This window comes from Halictus rubicundus, chromosome 5 (genome assembly GCF_050948215.1).
Source record: "Halictus rubicundus isolate RS-2024b chromosome 5, iyHalRubi1_principal, whole genome shotgun sequence".
NCBI lineage: Eukaryota > Metazoa > Arthropoda > Insecta > Hymenoptera > Halictidae > Halictus > Halictus rubicundus.
Window position 1 is genome coordinate 19,782,842 of NC_135153.1, and position 26,300 is coordinate 19,809,141.

Below are 26,300 nucleotides of genomic sequence, written 5' to 3' on the forward strand. Positions count from 1 at the left end.
CGTCGCAGATACGTCTGCGAGGTGTCCCATTTTCAATTCCCAGGGCATCCCGAAAAATATGAATGATATATCCAGAATGCTTATGCCACGGAAATTCCAATTTCGAAGTTTCTTTCGTTCGCCGCTGTGCTTGAAAGGTTTTTTTCCAAATTTGAGGATGTCCTCTTTGTGACGGAGTAGCTTGAACGTGGACGCCGCGGCGAACATATTCCATTTTGTAAAATTCCATCATCTCTTCTGTCTTAGAAGATATACTGATCTAATGGACAAAGTATACTGAGGTATCCGAGGACCTGTGCGCATAGCCGCGCGGAAGCGGGCGTCTTTAAACAATAATAAATTGTGGTATGGGACGAGATTGGAAATAATTCTTGCACGATTATATAGAAGAAAGTGTGCCGAAAATACTCCATTTTGTAAAATTCAATGATCTCGTATGACACAGAAGATATTCCTTGCGAAGTCTTAAGAATTTTGAAAATTGTCTACATTGCATTTGGCATAACATGTTTAACCCTTAGCACTCGAATGGTGACTGTAAGGCACCACTATTGCTATATAATTCTTCAAAATACTTCTTAAATTATTAAATTTGTTTGTATTTAATTAATTACTAAACATTTCAGTATTGTAGGAGTAAATTGCACAATTTTCCTATGTATAACATGAAAAAATACATATATATAGAAGGGAAATATTCTAGGCAGGAAGAAATGTTTCGTTTTGGGGTTAAAATAGCTTCGAGTGCAAAGGGTTAATACATTATGAATAGTAATTTTTAATTGACAATGGTAATTTACAGCTTAAAGGTAAACCTTTCATTTAAAAAGAAATTGGAAGGAAAATATTTAAAAAAATCGTCGGGGCATCTCAAAGAAGAAAAGCAAGTTTTTCCATGAGAAAGGCTATCTTCTAAAACTGCCAACTTTAACAGTTCATTACAGTAATAGTATTTATTCAATTTTATTAATTCTTTCATTCTCAAGGTTGATGGATGTTTAGAGAGCAATAAGCATTCTTTGATTTTTTGGCAAAATGTCACTAAATGTCGCGTTTTCGCGCGCTGTGCGCCGCGTCGTTCCAGCCCACAGCACAGATTGCGATACAAAAAGGGCCATCCAGGGCCCTTCCCTGATCCATCTCGTCCCAGTAATTCCAGCTATCTCGCAGCGCGTACGGCGGGCATCTCCCGGGCTGTTCTCGATCTTGTCGCGGAAGCGGCCGAACGAATCTGATGGCAGATAAATTTCTAATTTACTTGTATCGAGTTTATGACCTGGAGCGCAGTCTTTTAATGGATTAATGGAACCCGCCGATGCCCGGCGTGTTCATCTCGGGCCAGACCGTCGTCGAAGAAAGCACACTCACCCTCCATAGCTGGCCTCCAGATAAGGGCAAAGTGGCTCTGTTAACCTTCCCCCGGGGTTTGCTTCGCGGCGGGATCGAGCTGGCGTGGCTCCGAGCACTCTTTGCACGTCTCCGAACAGTCTTATCCATTTTTATAATCACAATTTTCACGAGACAAAGCGATTACCACCGGCCCTATCCCTTGCTCATTATCGACAGCGAAATGGAACCGATGCGAGTTCTTTTCGGACGAAATAATAATTTATTTTTATGTCCCGGAAGCTAGATTGCGGGTTTTAAGCGTTCACAGTTGCAGAGTATGGTTCATACCGTGGCTCCAATAATTTAATCGAACACTAGGATTTTTAGTTTTACAACGTTTCCGCGAGGAACAAATAGAAGACGGAAATGTGAAACCGTGTGCCAGGAGAACTTGCCACAGTTTCCCGGATAAGGGTTCAGTCGAGGCAGACGTCGCAACAAAGTTATAATAATGCCGAACAAAGGGGCAAGTCTTTTAACAAAGGATACTCGGGATCGCGATCGCGTCGACGAACACCGTGGAGCAATTTAATCGTGATTAATTGCCGCCGGTATTTGATCTCCGGCGACCAATCAAACGTAAAGTCACTTTTAACATCAAACGCGTTTCGCGCGAGACAAGAGGAACAGAGTTTCACGCGATCGTACTACCGATTGAAATAAAAGTCAATCACGTTCCCTGTATCTTTGTCCTCCAGAATTGCTGTTCGCTTCTTCTTCTTTTTTGTTTGTTCTTTCTTTATCAAGCTAATGTTTCAGTGCGCGTTTTACTCGAGACTTTTACGATGGAAATCCAACGCCAATCGTTCCCGCGTGCGCTCGCGATTCTTTGAAACCTTATCACCGATTTCCAATCTACACTTTGCTGCGCATAGAGCGATCCATAGTGATTGTTCCAGGAGAAAGGGACAATTAAGCGTTCCCGTACTGATTTGGTAAAAAAAGTCGGTGGAGGCGTTGCATTATTGTAGTCGGTGCCTCCGGAAGTCAACGGTTGTTCGATCGGGGGATTATTCCTTTACGGTCGGGGTTCCGATTGTTTCGACAATCGACGGTAACCGGGGGGAACGTTTACGGGGAAGATAAGCCCGCGTAAAAGCGGCCTATCGCGGTCAATCATCGACGGATTACCGTTTAATTAATCCGTCGAATTCGTTTTCGCGGGATCATCGCCGGCACAATGGCGATCCGCGGCCTCGTTTATCCGCGGGGAATTAGCAGCCGACGAACAAAACCGCGCGCGCACTTGTTGTGCGCGCCGCGACCTGCCCGCCGACACAGTTTATGCCTAATTATATGCGTCGAACGATCGCGCTGCGCACCTTTTTCCCCTGCACAAACAAAATAAACGCCGAAATAAAATAAAATTTACATTTTTCTTTGATTTTTACTGGTATCGAAACAAAAATGTTCAAGCGGTGATTACCGTATTCTCAGCAGGAAAGTTAGGTCGCAGCGAGGATTAATTTCGAGATCGCATTTTCCAAGATTTCGCTGACGGCGAGGTTTCTCGAGCGGAGCTGTTACCGGGCTATTATGAAAATTTTCTTCGTTTCTGTGTAATGGATGGGGTCGCTGATGGGGTTAACGATGTCTCGAGACACGCAACCCTTCGTCGCTCGTAAATCGCACGATTTCTTTATCGCGAGGTGGGCGAAAAAAAAGGCGGCGCAGCGATGAAGAATTATTTCAGCGCGATCGCTTACGCTTTCGGATACGCCGCTGAGAAATATGAGCCTCGTAAATATCAGCAGCCCTCGGGGCGAAAATGCAACGGCACCGTATTGGTACTTCCCACGGCCAAAGTAAATTTTTATGTTCGAGATTATCGATTAATTGGCCGACGTATAAACATACAGTGTTCCGCCATTTTGCCGCTCCACTTGCTTACCATTGTTCGCGCTCCGTCAAGGGAGTCGTATTCAACGGCAGCTTTTTTTCACAATTTTTCGGAATTTTGAAGAACCGTCAAAACTTTTCGCATTTTTCATACGCGTCTGTCGGTGCTTCAAGTAGGTAAATTATTTTTCTCGAATAAAAACAACCAGAATTATTGTGTATTTTTTTATATAATGTACACGCTGGTGATCACAGCTTACAGAAAATACCAAAAAAATAGAATTTTTAGAATATCCTCTTAATATCGCTGGGAGAGAGAGAGAGAGAAATGGAACGAGAATAGAATGAAATTTGTGGAAGTTTATATTTTATTCGGAATATGAAAGAAACTTTAACGAAGTTAGGAAACTTTTTGCCGACTCGAATTTCTGTGAATTCGCCCATCAAAGTTTATAGTTGTGTAAACGCTCGCGATTTAATAAAAAGTTTCGTCTGCCGGCCGTAGATTTGTTTTCGAAATAGAGTTAGGGATTCGAAATGTCCGAAACTGCGGGGTTAATAGACGACGTTGAAATGAAAACGCGATGGAAATTCGGTACGTTCGAAATGGTTTCTGTGAACGGGGCAACGAGCACGGCTCGAACGATGTAGCGCGATCGAGCGAAAAAAAAGGCAGCAGCTACCATTCGAAATCAAGAGAAAATGGACACGGTTAAAATCTTGTTTAACACAAACAGCGTCGCTTAGTTACACGCGCGCCCGGGATGGAAGTTCCCCGTTTGTCACAATTATATTGGGAGATTTTTGTTCGTGCCGCTCTTTCCCGATAATTGCATTTTACAAATACCGAATTTCAATAGCGATAGTTGCAAAGCCGTGGCATTGTTGATCAAATTGATGACACCGGTCGGCACGCTGCAATTTTATTCCTATCCATGCGCAACAGTCCGCTAATACTAATTGTTTACAATCTGTTAACGCCGCGACCATTTCGGCAGCTGGATTATACACAAAAATTCTGTCACGCAAAACATGCGACAAACAAACGAGTGCAGTTGAATAGAATTTCTTTTCGTAAAATAAAAAATAACTGAGGATCGTATTAGATGTCATCTAACTATTTTATTGTTTCCTTGCCATATTTTAAATGCATAAGCATGCTGCGCAATGTTTAAATAAAACACGTTTGGTTATGACCCACGAGCACACAACAAGATAAAGTAGGATTATAAGGAACGGTAGATTATGTTACCCCGTAGCCATAAAAAGAGGGTTTTAACACTGTGTATATTTTATGGGTTTGGTCGGACCGGGAGCGTTAATATTAAATTGTCCCAAACGTTCTTTTCCTCGTGTCCGCGCGTGTTATTGCGAGCCAACACGGAACACGCAAAAACAGCGCTCATCTTCCTGTTAATGTTTCGCTATCTCCAGTTCGAAAACAGCAACTCAAACTTTCGCAACAATAGCGCCTCCATAGCTAGCGAATTTCTATGAAATGCTCCATAAATGCTTCATAAATTCTCCGAATAGCTGCGCATAATAATTTTAACACGCTGAGTGCAACGGCAGCATGCACCAAAGTCCCAAGAAATCTAATCAATTTTATAATTAAAGCCGTAACTCAGTCCAGATTTACCGTAGCAACCGCTACTTTAACTTTTGTACACTTCGCAAATTTTACTGAAAACTGGTTTGTCCGTCACTGTACGAATTAACGTTGAAATCATTCAAAACCACGTCAGCCACGTAAGTTAAAAAAAAAAAAAAAAAATAATTCAATCAACGAAACCGAAACTAAAAAGGCAAAATTATTTCTACCGACTACTCCTTTATTTCTTCTGCATCTTATACAGCGACGAGCAAAAGTGTAAACACACTTCGCTAGGTTTACATAAAACGTGCTAATACTACCTATTTTTCAGTTGAATGCTAAAGCTTAGGTAATAATAATTATATGGTGAATGTGATAAACAAAACGTAACAGTTTATGTCAGATAATATTGACAATATATATATAATATTTTACAAAAATAAGGATTCTGTGATGGTCAGCAGAAAGTCCAGATATGAACCAAATCGAAAATTTGTGTTGAATTGTGAAAAGAATGCTAGCAAAATATGACAGACGCTCGACACAGCGTCACGTGACCGGCCAGAGTGGGGACACTCGCTGTCAGGAAGTGGGGGAATAGCGGCGTGGTAGGGGAAGGGAGGAGTGTGAGGCAAGTCTTGGCGACAGTGGAGGGGATAGGCCGACTAAGATCGCGCAGCTCCGTGCGCCTTAGACCGGGGCTTTACTGCAGTTTTCTCACGGGGTAAAGAACGCTAACAGAGTCCACGTTCTTCTTTATCCCGCCTCGTAGTAATTTATCAAGTAATGGCACGTTGCCGCAAGTGCGATAAACATACGACGTCGCAAGTTCCCGAAGAAAATTCAGCAGGGATCACGGCGCAACCTCAGGGATCTGGGAAAGGGAGGGCACGCACGCTCCCGTATTCAGTTGGCCTTATTTCGTTTGATTAACTCGGCTCCTCGATATTCCAGCGACTGTTCGAACGTTCCCGTGAACGTATCGGTAGTTCCGAATCAATAGATGTTTACCTTATTGAATACTGTTAAGCGCGAGCGCGCACGAACTCTTTCGCAACTGATCGCGGCTGCAGCCCCCTCCCCTCCGCCCCGTATTACGTAGCTACGTGGTGTACGTGGACTGCATGCGTTCCACGGATGGAAAACGGATGGCAGTCGTTTCCAGGCCGGGCGGCCGAGCTAAATGCTCGATACTCTGCGCTGCATCTGCATCGGTCTGATAACCAGCGCGCGCCCGGTGTTCACGAAGCCTGTCCTCGGGAGCTTTCAACTCGCGATCAAGAAAAATGTCGCCTATTTCATCCGAATATAACCGATCGGAAGAGATCGACCGGTCACCGTCGCCCGTTGCCACTATGAGAGCTCGATATTGTTAACCCTTTGCACTCGAGTGGTGACTCTGAAGCACCACTAGAAATTATTGTTGCGTTATTTCGAAGAAATTGCAAAAAATATTACAAAATATTTGTTACATTGCAAAATTTCTATTTAATAGATCACTGAACATTTAAATATTATATGTGGTAATCGGATCAGTTTCGTATGTATAAAATGAAAATATTCCAAGACGGAAGAAAAATTTAGTTTTAGAATGGAAATAGCGGCGAGTGCAAAGGGTTAATGCCAGTGACACTATCACTCGCTTTTCACATTTACACTTCGGCACCTGTTGTCACAGGTTTCCACGGATCTTAGAAGTTAATAGCAATTTTTTTCTGTTCGGTGGAGATTCCTTTGGTTGAAAATTCACGTCCAGTATGTGGTCTAAAAATTTGAAGCCGATGGATGCGACAGGAAAATGCGTGGTAATCGGCGCAGGACACCACGGACGCGTTCCAATTAAGCTGCAGAAAGTTCGTCGCCGCGAAGCCGACGGATGAAGCTGATTAACATTAGATCGTCAGCCTCCGGTGGAATAACCGGCGGGAAAACTGGAAACGGGGACGGTGTTCCGGGGGTCAGGCTGGATAATCGAACTGGCGCACGAAAATTCGAGGGCGAGGGCGGTTGCTCCTGGATCCGGAGCAATTAGGGACAATGGTCAGCCGGAGGACTGCTCCGTAGCTGGAAGCGACAGAGCAGAAGCTTCCCGATGGCCGGGCTCGGTTCTGTGCATAGACTGTGAACCGATCCAGGAAGAAATCGCTCTGAAACGAGAGCCCGATGCCTCCGCTCATGGTCTCCTAGCCAATAACTTGATTAGGGTCTTCGTGCTCGGGTCTTTGACATGCCTCGTGCTTTCTATCAAAAAAATTTCATCTTCATCGTAGCACAGTTCCCTTCGATATTAGACGACCATGTTTTCACCGAACAATTTTTGTAAACCATAAACTCTCGACCCACTCAAGAACAATGCGACCATCGTCTTATATCGAGTCGGAAACTGTACGTACATATAACGAATATACATTTTCTAGAAAATGGTCAACAGCGAACAAGATGACTGTAAAATAAATTGTAGTGGGGAGGGGGTAAATACTAGTGGAGGTTCACCCTTAAGTGCATAGGTAAACTAAATATTAGGAACACGAATGCATACATGGGGTCCATTGAGGACCCCACTTACCTAATTCCTTGCTAACTTTGATTACAGCAACAATTTATTTCTGTAAACGCATTAAACATAACCTAAATATTGACAGAAGCAAATAGCTGAACTCTCAGTTCACAAATGGCGCGGCTAAAAATGTTAACGCAAAATCCAACACTGGAGTCCTTTGCGGACCCCACTCATGCATTTAACGGTCAAATACTTTTTGGATTTACTGTATGGAATATTGTGGAGGAAATGGTCTTATTACAAGCTTCTAATGCCTCAGATTATTCGGGAACGATGGCTGCGAAGGCTTCAGTGGAAAAGCTAAAAGGCTGGAACGGCAGTTTGCCGCGCCCTTGACTCTGACGCCGTCGCAGCCCTGGAAGCGACCCAAATTCCCTACTAATAAATATAAACTATTTGATACGCGAAAAAAAACTGGTTCTAAACTGGCATACAATTAGTTTTCCGTATTTTGCTTTTTTACGGAGAATGTCGCCTCGAAAGCCGGTATTTGTTCTCGCAGGAGATCCAGGTCACCCTAAAGACGCCCGTAACTGGAAACTAAGTAAAGGCGTCTATTGGCGGCGACGAATCTCCCGGAGATCCTCGCTGCCCTATAAATCCTTCATCTACTCTTAACAAGCATGAACTCGGAAGTGGCCTTTCCCCCCTCCCCCTCCCCTCCCCTCCCCTCCCCACGGATCTCTGTTTTCCTTTGGCCCGTTCGGTTAAATCCTGCAGCGAGCCGTTGCGAGAATCGGTCGAGGCGGTCTCATTAAGGAGCTGCTGGCACCCAGAGATACATTATGAAGCAGCCGGTCCCTGGCACTGCGACGAAACGACAACTCGCGCTGTCGGTGAGGGGGGGGGGTGGGAAAAAAAGGAGACGAAAGGGGTAGGTTGAACGAGAAGGAAAGGGGTTGGCGTCTCGGGGTGCGGAGACTCCTCGGAGGCACGAATTTCCTTGGCAAAACTCGCTCGCGGGACAGTACTTAGCGCGCGGTTACCTCGACGACCCAGTTTCCATCGAGATGCAGGACGGGAAGAACGGGTCAGAAGGTCGAGAGATGGCGGCCCACGAGGGAGGACTGCCAGGTCGGCGCGTTAACTCGAAGAAACTATCCGAGTGGATCGTTGCGATATTTATCTAGCTGTCGCGAAACCGCATAGTGCTCCAAATATACAGACACTGCACTGTTATTTATTGCTCATTATTTTCACAGTGTCAATGAACAAGCATTGCGCGTGGATTTTTCCGGAATTTTTCGCGACGTGGTGAAAAATCCGCTTTGACTTTTAGCGGGCTTATTGCGTGATCGATTTAACATTTAGATGGAGTTTTACGTATACAGTGACTCCCACTAATATTCGGACTAATATTCGGCTCTTAAAAATCGCATAACTTTGTCCATATTGGACTATACTACTTTGAAAAACGATTTCAAACACTTTGCTACTTTGAAAAATTATTGAAACATTTGAAGAATGTTTGATTAAAATTGCAGAGAAAGTACTAATAGTTGCATTTTCTCTCTTTCTTTTTTGATTAATTTAGTTTTGCATTTATACCTAGTTTATTTGTTTATTTTTAGTTTCACTTTTTAGGTTAAGATATACGTATAGACTGAGTAGATGTATAATATGTAAGTAGATGTTAAGTAGATCTAGAAATGAGAATTATAAAGAAAGATAATTGTAAAATGCATAACTGTAAATTGCACCATTTTCGTATGTATAACATGAAAAAGGTATATATAGAAGGGCAATATTCTAGGTGGGCAGAAATGTTTCGTTTTGGAGTTAACCCTTTGCACTCGAAAGGCACCACTAAAAATTTTTGTATCACTATTCAAAATATTTTTGACATTATTAAATTTCTTCGTATTTAATAAATTACTAAACATTTCAGCACTCTATTAGTAAATTGCACCATTTTCGTATGTATAGCATGAAAAAATATATATATAGAAGGGAAATATTCTAGGTCGGAAGAAATGTTTCGTTTTATAGTTAAAATGGCTTCGGGTGCAAAGGGTTAAAATAGCGTCGAGTGCAAAGGGTTAACATAGTTATACAATTTTTAAAAGCGTCCCAATATTAGTGGGAATCACTGTACGTAAAAAGATTATTTGGAAACGAAACGTTGCCTTCGATTTTGTAGTATTTGGCGGTCAACGCGTTAATGACCACGTCATTGAGCCATGTTAATGAACCACAGATTGATTTCGGAAGTCGAGGTATGTGTATCCATTGAACGCGTCACCCGGCGAACCCGAAACTAGGTTCGCTCCGTTGGGAATCGTTCCTTGCCGAAATTATTCCTCGACCAGAGGATTATTTATTATTACTCGCCGCAGCGTTTGAGAAAACGCTTTCGTTCCCGCTTCGCGTTTCCTCCGTGACCCGTCGAAATCGAGCTTTTTCCAGCGGAGAGATAAATCTCGTCGCGCGGTTCGTTCTCCTGAACTTTTGCTTCTTGAAAGCAAACACTGGAATATAATTAAGTTCCACTCCGGGTCCCGGAGCTCTGTTTTTGCCAGTTTGAACGCGTTTTCACGTTGCTCGGCCGCCATTTTGTACCTCGCCAGGCGATTTCGACGAAACTTGTGCGAAACAGGGTCCCCGCTAAATTATTCGACACGTATCTTCTTCACCGATCTGCGTTCAACCGAGGCAGCGATTATTTATGAATCTAAATCGCAGTTGTAAATGAAAATAGAATAGAATTTGCAAAAGTACAGGAAAAGTTTATGTGATCGTTTATATTGTATAATAGTAAAGTTAGGAAAAATGTCGACGATCGTCGAACGCGCGAGTGCTGTGACGCAGTCCCATAATTGACACCGGGCACGACAGAACGACCGTTCGGGAGCGTGTTTTTTGAGTAGGCGAGCGGGCCAAACAGCCAAATGTTAACGCGTCACCGTTAATTCCCGAATTATGCACGCCAAGAGAAACAATTCGTCCGCCGCAGTGTCTTTCTCGCTCGGCTCTCCGCGGAACATGCTCCGGCCGCTTGAAAATACAATGGAATTCCATTACCCGCGACGCCCGGGCAAAATTGCAAAATATAATTGTTCGCCGACGAACCCGTTAAATCGCTTACCCCGAACAAGCGATGCTTTAACGAAGCCCCCGGCTAATTACGAATAATTCGTGCCGATTAACGATGCAGACCGTAGACGACGCGGGATCGGCCGTCGATCCGTTTCCGCGATTCGCCTAACCAGCCTCGTTTCACGCTGCTTCGCATGCCGATATTCTTTCCCCTGGTTTTTTTTTTTTATTTCAAAACCACGATACTCATCGTCGGTTCACCGAGCCGACGTTCGATTATTATCGCGTCGAGCGATACCGAGCCTCGGCCGGCGTCGGCGTTGATTCGCCAGATGATCTCGGTTTCACGCGAAACAGTCGTCACCGTGTCAGCGTGTCGGAATGATGTCGACGTTTCGCACGGAAAACCGGCGAAATATTTTGTTTTCGGATTTGAAAGGCCCGCGTTTCCTAGTCGCCGCGATGAATTGATTCCGAGAATGATCACGAGGACGATTAACGCTCTCTATAATCGTCGCGTTAAACGCTCCGGAGTTCGAGGTTGGTGGCAATGTCATGGCAACGGATTAGGCGATCACGGATCGTCGTGCAACGGTTCGACGGGCCCAACGGAATTGCCGTCGTATCGTTTCAGGGTGAGTAACGCGGACGTTGTACCGTTTTCTCGTTTGAGAGATCGCATCGGGCCGCGCAGGGTTCGCATCCCCCGCGCACGGCCCACGATAAAATGATTTCAGCTTCGTGCTTTCGAATTTTACGCTTACGTGGCTTGTCGGTTTACGGCCGCGTTACCGTCCCCGGCCCTCTCGAGCCTTTCGTCATAAGAGACGGGGACGGTTCGTTTCTTCTGAAAATCGCCGACAATCAAAGCAATCGCTACGATCGTGTTTTTACTGCCCGAGCCTCGCCGGTTCCCCGGGGGCAGTAAAAAACCGCGTGACGGCGCGTCAATCTCGCGAGCGCAATTACTTGCAAAGTGCGGGATCGGGCCGATTGAAACTCTTCAATATTTGTTTTCTCGCCGACGCGAACGGTGTACAGGTCTCTTTCGATATAAGGCGACGATCGTTTTCTCGCAACAAGAAAATCTCTAGCCCCCTCTTCTCCGCAATACGTCGAAAGAGCCATTCTTCCGAGCTTCCTCCGCTAGGCCCGCCATCTTGTAGTTTACCGCTACATCTCGGCCCACTCCAGAGAACAAAGCGGGTACTGTGCGGGACTCGCAAGAAGCCCGCGAAAGAAATGCGGAGCTGATTGGTCAGAGTGGAGGGGGCACGCCTCGTTTCACGCGCATTTGTGTAGCGTGTGACGTGAGCCTAAGCGTTGGGACTACGCGAGTATCAGTGGTGGGGATAGCCCGCGAGACTTCTTGCGAGGCACGAACAATAGGTCGAAGCAATACACCGGAAGCCGTCCCGGGCCGTGGACTTATATCCAAAGAAAACCGTATTTCCACTTTAACACTAGAACTACCGCACCAGTCAAAATGACTGGTTCCTAATTTTTCCTTTTACAATTACTGAAATTGTAAAAATGTTTTCATCGGAAATTTTTTAATGTACCTCTTCATTGAAGCACACATTACAATAAAAGTTGTATGAAGTCTGAATGGGCACAGTCTTGTCACTGTTACAAAGCAATATACGTCAGTCGCATTTATTGCTCGGTGGTTCTAGCGTTAAAGGTACCTTATCCTTAGATAATTGCAGTCTATATATAAACTAAGTAAAAATTGATTTTATTCATTAATCATTTTTATACGTTAAAAATGGTATATCGACGTTGTTAAACTGTTCCAGTCTTTTGCATAAAATTCGCAGTGTACTTATCATGTACTTGAATGAATATATGAATATAAATATCTTAATTTTGTGTCCGACACAGCTGGGAAAACATTTCAGTAACGCTCTATATGATTTCGAAAAACGATTCCTTCGCAAGAAGTGTTTCATTGCTTCGCGCGAGAAGTGTTCACCCTTACATTGCGAAATGTATCTTAATTTTATCTTAAGAAACGCCACGAATGTTCGTTGGAACCCGAGCTAATTCGTTCCATGATCCACCGCGATATTTATTTTTACACCGTCCGGTTTCGTTCCGCCGCTATCACACATCGCTACTTATCTTTCATTCCATGCATCTACTAACCAATTTCGTTTCTCCCTCCCCTCCCCCACCCCTCTGTTTATCTTGCCGCGTGTTTAGCCGAGGCCGTCAACAGATTGTTCCGTTCTGCGCGATAAAGCCGACACTATTATTCAGCCGGCGGCCGTGTCACGCGTAGTCCATCTAAACGTCGGTTTACATTAAAATGGCGGCCTCCGTGCACGAACAACGGGGTTCTCGCTTTAAGAAACCCGGGGGCCGATGCCGAAGCGTCGACGGCCGTTCCCGATATCGCGAGTTACCGTTTCGAGGGCAACAACGGGGCCGTTATCGCCGGCAATCGATCATTTATGACCGGCGTAATGGCCAGGCCATGGAACAGCGTTAAACAAAATAGGCGGGGAGGAATGCTTCCCCCTCTCCTTCTCTCTCACTCTCTCTCTCTGTCTCTCTCTCGCGCGCACACTCATTCTGACTAGCTTCATACACGTACGCACACACAGATATCCGTCGACCTAAAAGTACAAAACGGCGAGCGCTAAAGCGCTCGTTCAGCCGATCAAACAGGCAATTCGATGCGAAATTTTCTTCGGTCGAGCCGAGCCGGGCTTTAACGACGCGCCCCATTAAATCACGCAATTAAGCCCGTCAATGTAACCAGTTCCGCGGATGAACGGGCAACAAATATTTCGATGGGCGACCGTGGTGGGGGAAGAAAGAAAATTGGACGCGATCGGCCCTGGTCGGGGATCGCTCGATGGCGCTCATGATCGCAAACACGACGAGACCCGCGCGCGGCGTCGATTCGAGCAACCCTCCCCCTTCGTTCCTTTACCCGCCCCTCGCTCGTTCACGCTTATCTTTTCCAATTTTCCTCGATGAATAGTTCGGAAGAGCCTGGAAATAGATGTTTGCTCGGTACTTCTGGCAATTAACGGGAAATTCGATTCGACCTTTTGACGCGACGACGCGAGAGCCCCGGGGCTAGCTCGATTTACAGTCGATCGCGTTCGACCCCTTCGCCTCCGCTCCGCCCACGTCCACGCGTGCACAAAAGTGCAACCAGAGATGATTCCGACACGATTCGACAGAGTTTCGTGGCCAAACTCGATGAAAAAAAGAAAGAAAAAACGCATCAAGAGGCGATCAAAAATTGCTCGATGTTGCCTCGGTGTGGGCACAGCTTAACACTAAACCTACCAAGCACAAAACATACAAAAGTGGAACGACTTATAGATGAGAGAAGATTGAATTTAGTTACACTTTGTATGATTTTTATTACAATATGTGCTTGAATAAAGAAGTCAATTCAGTAATTTCCTATGAAGACGTTTTATAATTTCAATAATTGTGAAATAGAAAACCGGTCGTTTTGACCGTGGTAGGTTTAGTGTTAAGATCTACTAGCCACAGCTTGAAGCTAGGGATTGCCTTCAATTACAGTCTATAATAATTACCTACGTTTTTAACAGTTACTTTCGTCTGTTTTGTTTTGATAATTTTCCGGAAACGAAAGGAGACGTTTAGCGGTTAGGACAGCGGCGAAAAAATAATGCACATAGTAAGCAGTCGGCAGGACCGATTAATTAAACAACACCGCCACGGTCGGCCTGGCGAACCACCACCCGGAATCAATTAATACCGTTGAATTAGTACTTTCAGGAAACGTACTTGCAGCCGCCGCCGCCTTCCCTAGGATTGCCGCGCTAATGGCGCTCCTGAAATACGAGTTGGCGTAATCGTTGCGTAATTGAAGACGCTGCGGGAATTCCACGACGCGAAAATCCAATTTGATTGCTCGCGGATTAATTAACGCAAGGATCATTATCGGTAGCAATAAATTCCTGCGAGAAGTCCGCAGGACACGAAATCATTGCCGCAGTTCAATGTCGCCGATAAATTAGAACCTGAACTGAGCCGCACGCGAAAATAGCATTTCAACTGGCGAGGGAACTGTGTTCCGCTTAATCAAGATATTCGTTATAATGTATCGCGTACAGTAAAACAATTCCATGTTAAACAATTTCCACGTCTTTTTTTATCGGCCGTTGTTCACTTCGATGGGCTGGAAACAACGTTCAACAGTTGAACAATAGAGTTGAGTAGAACAATAGAATTTTCTTTAGATCGTGGGTGTTTGATTTAGTCGCATAAGAAAATATTTAACAAATTTTTTTCTTGCTAATCGTTAATCCATTTTTATACTTATGACTAGACTGCGGATTTGATGCGTTTATGACAAAAATGGGTAAGCACAATTTAAAGCAGTGGACATATTAAAAAGATTCAAGGTCACCAACGTGTTGGTTTTAGCTTACTAAAATAATTGAAAGAAGTAAGAAATTTTTATTTCGCTCCTGTGTCTTGCAATCAATGCAAATATTTTTTATTTTGCTTAAACATCCGCAGTCCACTTATGACCTACGAAATGAAACACCTATGAAAAGAGTTGTCGGGCCTGTTATATAATAATTTCCGGCGTGCATGTACAACTTGACATGTATATGTCACTTCGATAATGTTCTACGCGCGCAAACGTAAATTTTGTAGTACGCGACCGCGACGAAACGATGGCACAGAAATCTTCCGAGTTGTGCGGAAACTAAACAATTACCGAGCACGAAACCGGATCGTTTCGGCAAGCCGAAAATTGTTCATTGAATCGCTGTATGCAAGCAATGTAAGGCAACCATTTTCCCCGGCAATCAAACAACAAAATCAAGCTCGCAGAGATCCATTGCGATCCGAAATCCCGTAAATTCCCGGCGTTGTATCCAAGGTGACGGAAGTGGATCGTGAAAGCCGCACACCGTCACGCGGTTTCGAGCCACCCGCGCCGCGCCGGTGTACGCGAGAATGAAATTTCACGTGCAATTATGCCGCAACTCCCGGTGAAAGTTACGGTGGCGTTATCCGCGCCTCGAGTTATCACCCCGTCCTCCACCGACGAGCCCGACACAGGCCCGATAAGTCCACGTTATCGAACGATTACGTGTCGCGTGACGAGATCGAACACCGGTTATCAAAGCGAACGAGGGACAAATTACGAAAGTCAGAGGAAATCTTCGGCTCGCGATTTCGAAACGTGGCTTCATTCTGCGATCCGTCAAGAATTTATTTTGTAGCATTTTATTTTTCTAGAATTTATTTTATTTGCCACACATACTACCCTCGTATTTAATTTTAGTTTTGGTAACTTCCGCGTACGTAATTTTATCGATCCTGACTTTTGCAAAATAATGTCTGAATATTCAGTTCGCTCGTATATCCGAGCTCAATTAAGTTTATTCTATACACCATAACCGGATTGAATTTTTGTTGAAACAGTCGTATCGCCGATATCGGGTGATGTAGTCAGTCAATCCGTTAATGCGACTATAATAATACCATATTTTATCGAATGCGTGAAGAGTGATATTCCTGTCTATCAAATTCGGATTAATATTGTCAATTCCTGTCAGGCCCGGTTTTCCAATGTTGGGGCTCAACCGATGAAACACAGTTAATGCGATAGTAATATAATCACAGCTTCCTGGAATTTACAATGGACAAGCGGAGTGGGTATCGTATAATAATTATATAAATAATGATCGATTTTATCTCGGCTAAACATATTTGACTAGGTTTAGGTATCACGCAACCGAAAAAGTAATTTGCGATATGAGAGGTTTCATATTCATTATGGGGAATAATGAGCCGAATCGATTGCTGTATTAACTGGACATGGTTACTGCTCTAGTTTCGTCAGACCGGGGAAATTCAGGGGAAAGCAGTTACCCTCTGGGTTAGTCACGTGACATAGTGACGAAACGCGTCACGTGACGGAAGCGTGGGGATTCCCACCGCCGGGGAGTGGGGGAACGGTGTTGTGGAAGGGGTAAGGAAGAGTGGGAGACAAATGTTGATCTGGCGACGCTGGGCCTAGGCAAGGTGGGGCCCCACATACGCTCCCCCCTCTGTTTCACGGTTACCCAGCCATACGTACTGTCAAGGGCAAAGGGGGCACTCGCTCGCTCCGCCTATCCCCACCGTTGACGTTCCAGTAGACCAATGCTTAGGCTTTGACGTCACACGTTACACAGTATGTGCAACCGCTTTGGCCAATAGAGTGGCTAGAGGCGTGCCCCTTCCACTCTGACCAATCGGGCCCGCATTCCTTTCACGAGAATTCTTGTTGCGGCGCGCACAGTACCTTCGATGTGCACCAACGGTATCTAATGATGCTTGTTGGAGGGGGACAGTGGACGCCACGGTGGGGACTTGTCGGAACTGAGACAAACTCGCCCCGGCTATCCATCAACGGACTGAATGGCCGAGGAACAGCGACCGACGGTCGCGACATATCTTGAAATCGCACCCTCTCGACGGGGAATTACTTATTCCACAAGCTGCCCCATTCTTGAAATACTCCGGGATGATAAAAGAGGCCGGCTTGTTTCGCGAGGGGGAGCCGTCGTCAAGCGGCTCGCCGACACTTTCAGCTCGAATTCCTTCGGGTCGAACGATTCTACAGCGGCAGCCATCGATCTCGTTATCTCGTCGCCGCCGATTGTGTCGACCGGCACAAAAGTCCTTTCATAAATGTTTCATTATCCGGCACTCGAACCGCGAGAAAAAGAGCCGGCCGCCGATAATCTCGACGCGATCCATCATGGACGGGGCTCTCTCGCCCTCCTGACAATGGCTTAACCCCCTCTCATTAATTATTTTTCCCTGTTCCTCTCTCTCTCTCTGTTTTGCCGCGAATCGTTTACCTCCCTGTCTCGCCCGCGGCTTCGCTTTTCCGCGCCTTTCCTACCGTGTCGGTTCGAAAAAGAAAAAAATAAAAGGGGAACACGCGTTGTCGTGCACCCTGCTGGAAATTACGTTCGACGTTTTAATTGGTTTTTCGAGGCGGGCTCGCGTGGGACGAATGTTAATTGCGGATCGATCAACCGTGTTCGGCCGCCCTGAGCGCCGATGATCCCAGTCATCGATAACCCGGGAATATAATCAAATGAAACCTTTTGTGTCGAGGAACCTGATCAGCCCCGACACCTTTGACAACGGGCTCCTTTTATTTCGCTGTCGCCGAGCACACTTTCGCCCGGAGTTCCAAACCACTCCTCGCGTATTTCTGCGGATAGAATAATTCCCATCCTATCCGTCGCTTTATGCAAACTCACCGTTTCACTGCGAACGAGCGCGACCGCACTCTCAAAAACGCTGCCAATGCGGTGTTTGTTGTTTCACGACTCACTTTGCCGAGTCAAAGAGACGATCTCACGGTCTGCGTATAATATGCATATTGCGCCCCATTATATATCATCGTGCACTGTACATAGTCTGTCGTGCTCGAAGCATTTCCCCGCGATATTCCGCATTCACTGTCTGTCTCATTTTCTCTTAGGACTTACGGTGTTCCTCTTAAATCGAATTTCTAAATTACTACTATTAGAGGTACCCACAAGTAATCAACTCTTTGCAAAGAATTTGTTTTGCCTTTAGTTCTGTACCGATCGTCGCTGGAACATTATTTAAGAAATAAAACATTCTGTAGAAGATGTAAGGAGGCACCTTGAGTCATATTTTGCTTGACGAACCCTGGATTTCTATAAGAGGGGGATTGAAAATTTGCAGGAGAGATGGCAAACTGTCCTTGATAATGATGGAGATTATATAATAAATTAAGAAGTAAAAACCTGAATTTACTACACAGTTTGTTGTGGATTTCAAAATAATTGATTATCTATAGGTGCCCCTAATATTACCACTAGGTTTACGGGTTCTAATATTTTTAATTTAAAATTATTAAGATCCTATGGATGCATACATGAGGTATTATTTAGCAAATATGTTTCTTCGGGTACATGTTATTTTTAAAATACTGCTGAAAATGTAGGTGGCATTTATTTTTATAAAGTAATGCAAAATAGTCACTTCTAGTGCCCCGTAAACCCATTGTTGAAGTGATTCGAACAGTTTCTGGTGGTAAGAAAAATCCTCCCAAGGTCGTATCAAGCTTCTCAAGGTCGTCCGTCGAATCTCGTCGAGAAAGATGAATCGCGCCTGATCGATTAGCATTTTTAATTTAAAGTTATTAAGATCCTATGGATGCATACATGAGATATTATTTAGCAAATAGGTTTCTTCGGGTACATCTTATTTTTAAAATATTGCTAAAAATGTAGGTAGCATTTATTTTTATAAAGTAATGCAAAATGCTTTTAGCGCCCCGTAAACCCATTGTTGAAGTGATTCGAACAGTTTCAGGTGGTAAGAAAAATCCTCCCAACGGTCGTATCAAGCTTCTCAAGGTCGTCCGTCGAATCTCGTCGAGAAAGATGAATCGCGCCTGATCGATTAGCATTAAATCTTTGTCAATGTTTGGATTGGATCTCCATCACAGTTCGCCAAGTTAATTTCCAATATTAACCGAGCAAACGTCCATATCTAACGTTTATTACGTGTGCCCAGGGATTGTTTATGTTTGCTTAAGTAAATAAATAGCGCAAACAGGCTCGTACGCAATCGAGTTCGAGTCGCGGAGCCCAGGTGCTTTGAACAATGCAGCCCCACAATGCGCATTACGGCGCAACAAATATTTGCCCCGCGTTTTCCCACTGGTAAGGCCGGTTTCTATTCCGCGATCTTTCCACGGTGCGTCGGTGCCATGATCGCGAACGAAGGAACCACAACTTCGCTGGCAAATAGATCCCCCCCCCCCATAACCTGTCTACCCATCACTCTTCGCGAGCACTGCACCACTTTTGTCATTATTGATCCTGAAGCCACGTCGGATCTGTTTACACGCGTTTCTTTTAAATCACTACATACCTGTAAACCTCGACCGCGGTGCGTATTAATCTATTGCACCGATGGTTACATTAGCAGTGTAATACTGGTCTTCCATTAATATCATGTCAGTGTACAGTCAGTTGTACGCGGCGCAAATATTTCCGAATATGTCAACACGCGAAGAAGAACTATTTAGCGGTGAAATTAATTCCAAATAGTAATCAAGCCGGCTTGTTTAAACGCAGTTAAATTTTTCTTCACTGGACCCGCCGAAAAGTAATGTAGCAATTTTCACCTCAGCAATATCCTGCAGTTGGCTGAGCATTAAAAAAGCTATTTTCTATCAGAGGGCCACTCAAAATTGTATTATTAATATGTCTCTCAAAACAACCTAGCATCTCTCTGTGTATATCGCGAACGGTTTCACAGATACAGAAAGCTCCCAGAGAGTCGGTGAAAACAATCCGACCGATCTAGAAATTAGTTCGCGGAAATATGATATGAATCGAATTTTTCCGCGTCGATTTCAATCGGGATACCGGCGCGCGTCCGAGTGTTTGCGAAACATGCTTTCACGGTCTCGACAACGGCTCCCGGATAAATGTGATTGCTGCTCGAAGTCCCGCGCAGTTTCAGAGGATACCGCGTCGACCAGAGGAACATGCTTTCTTCAATCAGCGAACGACTTTTATCGTCAGACCAGATTTACCCGGCGGTTTCCGAGCGAGCTTAAAAATACCGTTCCGGGTATCGGGACGGGAAATACGACCGATTGGAAACTTTCCGCCGCGCCTGGGACGAAAAGGCGAATCAAGGAACATTTGTTTGCCGCGGATCGATCGGCCGCCTCGCCGCCACTGCCGCGAAGCTTCTACAAAAACCAGGACAAATGACGCGAGTCCGGTAAACTGTATCATTAAGCTGAAATCTCCCTCGTCGGGCTGGGACTGCGAGCTTTGAAAGAAGGGACCGACGCTATCGACAATCGCAGCGACTAGATTCCCAAGGCTGGTGCGCATCAACGTCCACGCGTCTTATTACCTACAATGCAGAGCCGTAGGGTTAAGGTCTCCCCACTCCTGCTTCCCCTTCTACCACGCCGTTCCCCCACGCTTGCGCTACGGCCCAGTCACGTGACGCGTTCCGTCTCTATCGCAGAGAAGACTTGCCTCCCCACTCCTGCTTCCCCTTCTACCACGCTGTTCCCCCACGCCTCTGCCCACGGTCCAGTCACGTGACGCGTTCCGTCTCTATCGCAGAGAAGACTTGCCTCCCCACTCCTGTTCCCCCTTCTACCACGCTGTTCCTCCACGCTTGCACTACGGCCCAGTCACGTGACGCGTTCCGTCTCTATCGCAGAGAAGATTGCCTCCCCACTCCTGCTTCCCCTTCTACCACGCTGTTCCCCCACGCCTCTGCCCACGGTCCAATTACGTGACGCGTTCCGTTTCTATCGCAGAGAAGACTTGCCTCCCCACTCCTGCTTCCCCTTCTACCACGCTGTTCCCCCACGCCTCTGCCCACGGTCCAGTCACGTGACGCGTTCCGTCTCTATCACAGAGTCGCCAGATTAAGACTTGTCACCCCACTCTAGCTTCCCCTTCCACGACGCTATTCCCCCCACGGTTCCGCCACAGTCACGTGTCTCAGCCGGTACTCGGAGAGAGGGGGTAACTTTTGCCCCTCGATTCGAGTCAATTCCCCTGATCCGGCGACTCCGCTACACGAAAATATCCGAACGATTAAATTTGCAAATATTTAGTGAACGAAATATTGTATATAGAGAGGGTACCGTAGTATTTAGTACGAGATACGTGATTTTCTTAAATTTCATTGAACTGGATACTGTACGTTCAATATGCAGTTGTAGAAAAATAAAGTTGGATAGAAATGATTTTGAATAATTGGTGGGTGGGTCGTGAACACTGCAATTTTTGAGGGGTTAAAGGATAACTTGTAAGAACGTTCGAGTTATTGTTGGAGCAACGACGTTAACCACGGCGGCGAGCGCCGGTTTCGCGGACGATGCGGACGATCGATCGACGTCACTCCGGGTAACTGAATCCCGCCTTAAATCTCCGATACACTCCGCCATGATCGGTACGGATTCCATTTTCCTGTCGCCCCTCTGTAAGACACGCGAGGCTCCCGAGGGGAATCGTCGCGCACTCTACGACGGAACGGTGAGCTCCGGGGTTACATTGAAATCGCCGACAAAGCTTTCACCGACACTGTTCCGATCGACAAGAATTCTGGAGACGTTACCGAGGCGATGGCTGCCGACGGCCCTTTCAACGCGGCATTGTACACGCTAGCGAATAATTTTCACTGTTTGATGAATATTAACCCCTAACGGACCAATGCCGCCATATAAGCGACACGGCACTTTTACTTACTGGGTCCACTGCCGTGTATATGGCAGCAAAAATCATTTTATTATTTTCATCACTCTTATGCTTGCCATATTTACATAATGAACGCGACGAGCATTGTGCGAGGTCACACAAGAAGATTGCAGAGGAAAACATTAGTTGGTTCAGAAGGTATTACGATAGGCAAAAAAATTTGTTCAAGCTTATATTTTTTGAGATGTCAAGGTCATCGAAGTTTCCTTGAATGGAATGATGTATTTTTATTATCGCTATATGATAGCCGAGGTCAAGACGAATCCAATGACCTGTAATATTATGACCTTCACGTGACCTTGAGTATGAAAAATTCATAGAAGTAGAGCACTTGATGTAAATAGCGAAATGACATTGCAGCAAATACAAAGAAATTAACATTTCTTTTATGACGTTCTCCTTACTGACGAAGCTACTTTTTCTAATCATGGACAACTGAATACACATAATATGCATTATTGGTGCACTGAAAACCCGAAGTGGCTTCGACAAGTTGTACACCAGCGTCCATGGAATGTAAATGTGTGCTGTGGAATCGCTGGTGATAACAAACTCAAGGTCACGCGAAGGTCATAATATTACAGGTCGTTGGATTCGTCTGGACCTCGGCTATCATATAGCGATAACAAAAATATATCATTCCCTTTAAAAAAACTTCGATGACCTTGAAATCTCAAAAAATTTAACCTTGAACACCATTCCTTTCCTATTATAATATTTGCTCCCCTGAACCAACTAATGTTTTCCTATTTTTTTCTATTACGAAAAAACAAACGAGATATTTTAGATGCTCGAGTCAGGTGAAACAGCCTGTATGTACTCCTATTTCGAAACGGTGGTCTCCGAGTTTCTGGTCTCGGTGGATAGAGAACTGTATCGACGAAAGTTTCGCTCGTTTCTCGGTGCGCGCGTATTATAAAAATTCGATAGAATCCCCCTTCTCGGAAGTTTCGTTCGGTTACGGCCGCTGATAAACAGGATTTCAGTCGCGCGGCACCGACAAATCGGATTCTAGTTCTCTTCCCGGCGTGCGCGGCGCGAGGGCCGAAAGAGGGACGTGTACAAAGGGAGCGGTAGAATAGTCTTGGTCCACCAAGTGTGAAGTTTATGGTTTACAGATAACGGGGGTTAAGTGCAGCCTTTCTATCGGTCTCGAACAACGTTGCACCGGGGCTCTCCTCGACCCGTTCCCTTTCGCCGCTCTGATTTTATAACCTTTCCATTCCCTTTTATTCCTCTCGCCCTATTGATTCCTTCTCTTCCCCCGACCGCTTCGCCCCCGCGGGAAAAGTCTTCCTCCCCTTTCGAATCGATCGACAAATTAAACGATTCGCCGCGATCGACGTGTCGCGGGATCATTTTATTCGCAACAAGGGTCAACACATCGCGAAGTTTCCGTGGGAACAGAGTGGCCCCTTTACGAGCAATAAAAACCGACGCCATTTCAAAGTCTCCGCGGAGTCTTTACGCCGGCTTTACAAACGGCTTCAAAGTTAATTATACACGGGTGTCCCAGTAATCGTAGCAAGAGCGAAGGTAATCCTTCGTGTAAAAGTACGCCGGAAGTTTTTACATGCGGGCGCCTCCCGCCGAGATAATTACCTTTGAATATTCTCATCGCGTCTGGCTATCGCTGACCTATTCCACTCGCCGCGTACCTGCTCGCTGACGCATGGGCACCCGACAAATTGACGAAACCAGCAGGAAAATAACGATTCCGATGGTTCGGTACCTTCGGTCTCGTGGAACTGGAAAATTCGTCAGGTCTCTGCTTAAAGGGAGAACAATAGAAGGTGGTTGCGTTCGCGGCGCTCGGTAACAGCTCCGGATAAGCTTCTCGCAGGGTCGAGATCGGTCCTGAGAAATCGTCGGGGAGACTCGAATCAAGCAATCGATTCCGAGACCTCCCCCGAGCAGTTTCTCGTCGGTTACTCCCACCCAGAAATTCCAATGACTCAGCCCCCCAAAACACAATCCCCATTCAGCCAGCGCGGATTCAATTGAGCCCCGGCGCAGTGGCGCGATATCGGCAGGATTACGCGTTCACCTGGTAACAAGCGTGGAGCTACGACATGCATTGACGTCGCAACGCCGCCGTCCCCGTAACAGTCACGTAAACGGTGAATGACTTAATAGGTGGGGTCTGGCCGTATTGTGCGTGGCTCCTCGACGAGACGGTTTATCTTCGTCGTTGCCCGCTCGATAGTCGATGTAATTGTGAACGGGGAGGCGCGCTCGCTTCATTCACGCCGAGCCAGGGACGATAAAAAGGCGCGACGCGACGCGACGCTCGGGGGGGGGGGAGGGGGGGAGATGCAGACACGAGAAAAAGGAGAATCAAGACAACGAGAACCGTCGCGTCAACAGCGCTCATCCCTCTACCCTCTCTCCCCCCGTTATTTGTAATCCCTATAGCCTCCCTATCCCGAGGCTCTTTCCGAGCTACCCGGTCGTTCATGGTGCGGTTAGGCCAGGCTTATAAACACACAAACGCTCTGACGGAGAATGGGGCTTTAAACTCAATACGTTACATTCTGCGCGCACGACAATAAGAATATTACGTCTCAGTGTGGCCCGTAACTTGTGCTACAAAGGAGCTGATTCTCCTTGACAATTTTCTTTTTTATTGCACAGTTGTAACGTCGGATTAGAGGTTATTCTGCACTCTGTATTACATGCATAATATTACAATATTATATGCTTCTTGAAAATAGAAGTAGAAAATGTAGAATAAAATTTGTGTTCGGGAAGATGGAGTTTGAAAATTCAGAACACCCTATATAATGTACCGTTCGGAAGCGTGTGGATACTTTGTTTAAATATAGCAGGGAGGAGTTGAATTTTGCCCAGCGCCAGATTAAAAATTCAAAGTGGTTCTCTATAAGGCCTCGTCAAGGTCAACTCAAGGTCGAATAAATAATTTTTATCTAAAACAGTTTTCGTGAAGTCTGACTAGATATTTGCCCGGTGGGATTTGAGAAGGAACACCCGGTATAGTGGACATCTTCTGGAAGCATTTCGAGGGAACCCTCCCGCTTACAAAAAGCATTGTAATGACTGGATATTCGCGTGTGTTTTCTGGCCATTGTCCCCTTAAGAACATATTTCTTCGTGACATAAGGTCCCGCGATGGTGTTATGGGGACTATTGCTACCATCATGTATCCGGGAAGCGATAAATCATATTCCGGCAGTGCCGCCACACAATAAGGAAGAGGACTGGCCAATATCAGCGCAGTTGTTCCCTAATCCTCCAATCTTCTTTGACTCGATCGCCGTTCCCGCGCCCCGCTTCAGCGCCGTTAGCCCCCTTCAATCTGCCGATAAGTCGACGAAACGGCGGATAAGGTCTTTCTTGCCTCCAGAGTGGACATATAGACGAATTATAGTCCGTCGTCCGGGGGGAGTCTCTCTGCGAAATGTTGAAGCGGTCCGCGGGTACCTGAACACCACCTTCCGAATGAAATTGAACCGTGGAGATTCTGGGAAACTTTTCTGCGTCGCGCCGTCGCTCGAAAGTTTCGGTCCTTTAACAGAACTGACGCGAGTGCTTCCAGTTTTGTAACGCGCGATCTAACAATGAGCAAGACACGGCCAGAAATAATGACGCAGGAACCAGTGGTAAAGTTTCCCATTGGGCAGACTACATTTACTATCAGGTCGTCCCATAAGTTCGTGCCGTGGATGTGTTTATATTATTCACCATTGAAAAGTAGTTTAATGAAGAACCGCAGAACTTTTATAGTGACGGTATGATGTCTTTGCCAGAAAGGTCAGCAGAGGTTGTGGAATGAAAGGGTGACATATTTTGTTTTTAGAATTTAAATGGTGTCAGAGTAAACGGCACGAACTTATGGGACGCTATATGCAAAGAAAATTAGATATTGCAAAGAATCGTGAACCTCAGTTTGGAAAATTTTCGAAATATTGCCACGAACAGTTCTGATAAGTCGATCTTCTTGTAAAATAAAAATTGCAAGGCAATAACGGGACATGTATTATAAATATTGCAAGACGTGTAACAGAATAGTTAAAAGCACTAATAAATGACTAAATACAGTGAATTCTCGATATATTTCTTGGCCCCTCACGGGGTATACCCCGTAGTGGGGATAATTCCGCGACATTTATCATCCAGGCCTTGGCGACATATATAGAGAAATCACTGTAATATAGGAGCTAAATAGAAATTCTCTCTTTAACAAATTTAACAAGCTGTAAGCTCATGGTTCGAAGTATCCTGATTAATATCTAATTACAAGTAGACCCTGTTCATCCCTGAGTAGCCCCTGCGAGCCACCTGGATAAAGAAAACAACGGGAAGGGGGTGGGGGATGGGAGGTTTCGATCGAAGTTACTTTAACGCTGAATCCGGGCCAAGAGCAGCGACAGAAGTAACGCGAAGGAAGAGTAGCGTCAGACAAAACGTTATCGCACCCCCGCGAAGACGCTCCCATGAACTCACCCCGGCCTGGAGCCACCCCCACAAACTCTCCCCGGCTCTGTTCATCTGACGAGTGGGTGCATCGTGCATGCACGCAGACAGAACCACCACTGTGCATTTCCATTTTATCTCGGAGCAGCTAGCTGGGTCT

The 26,300-nt window shown here is 45.6% G+C and overlaps 1 protein-coding gene across 1 annotated transcript in view; it reads right to left on the minus strand.

Moving 5' to 3' along the window:
- The window catches only part of Nlg3 (Neuroligin 3), a 419,161-nt gene that overhangs the window by 189,981 nt on the left and 202,880 nt on the right, over positions 1–26,300 (minus strand). The window lies entirely within an intron of this gene.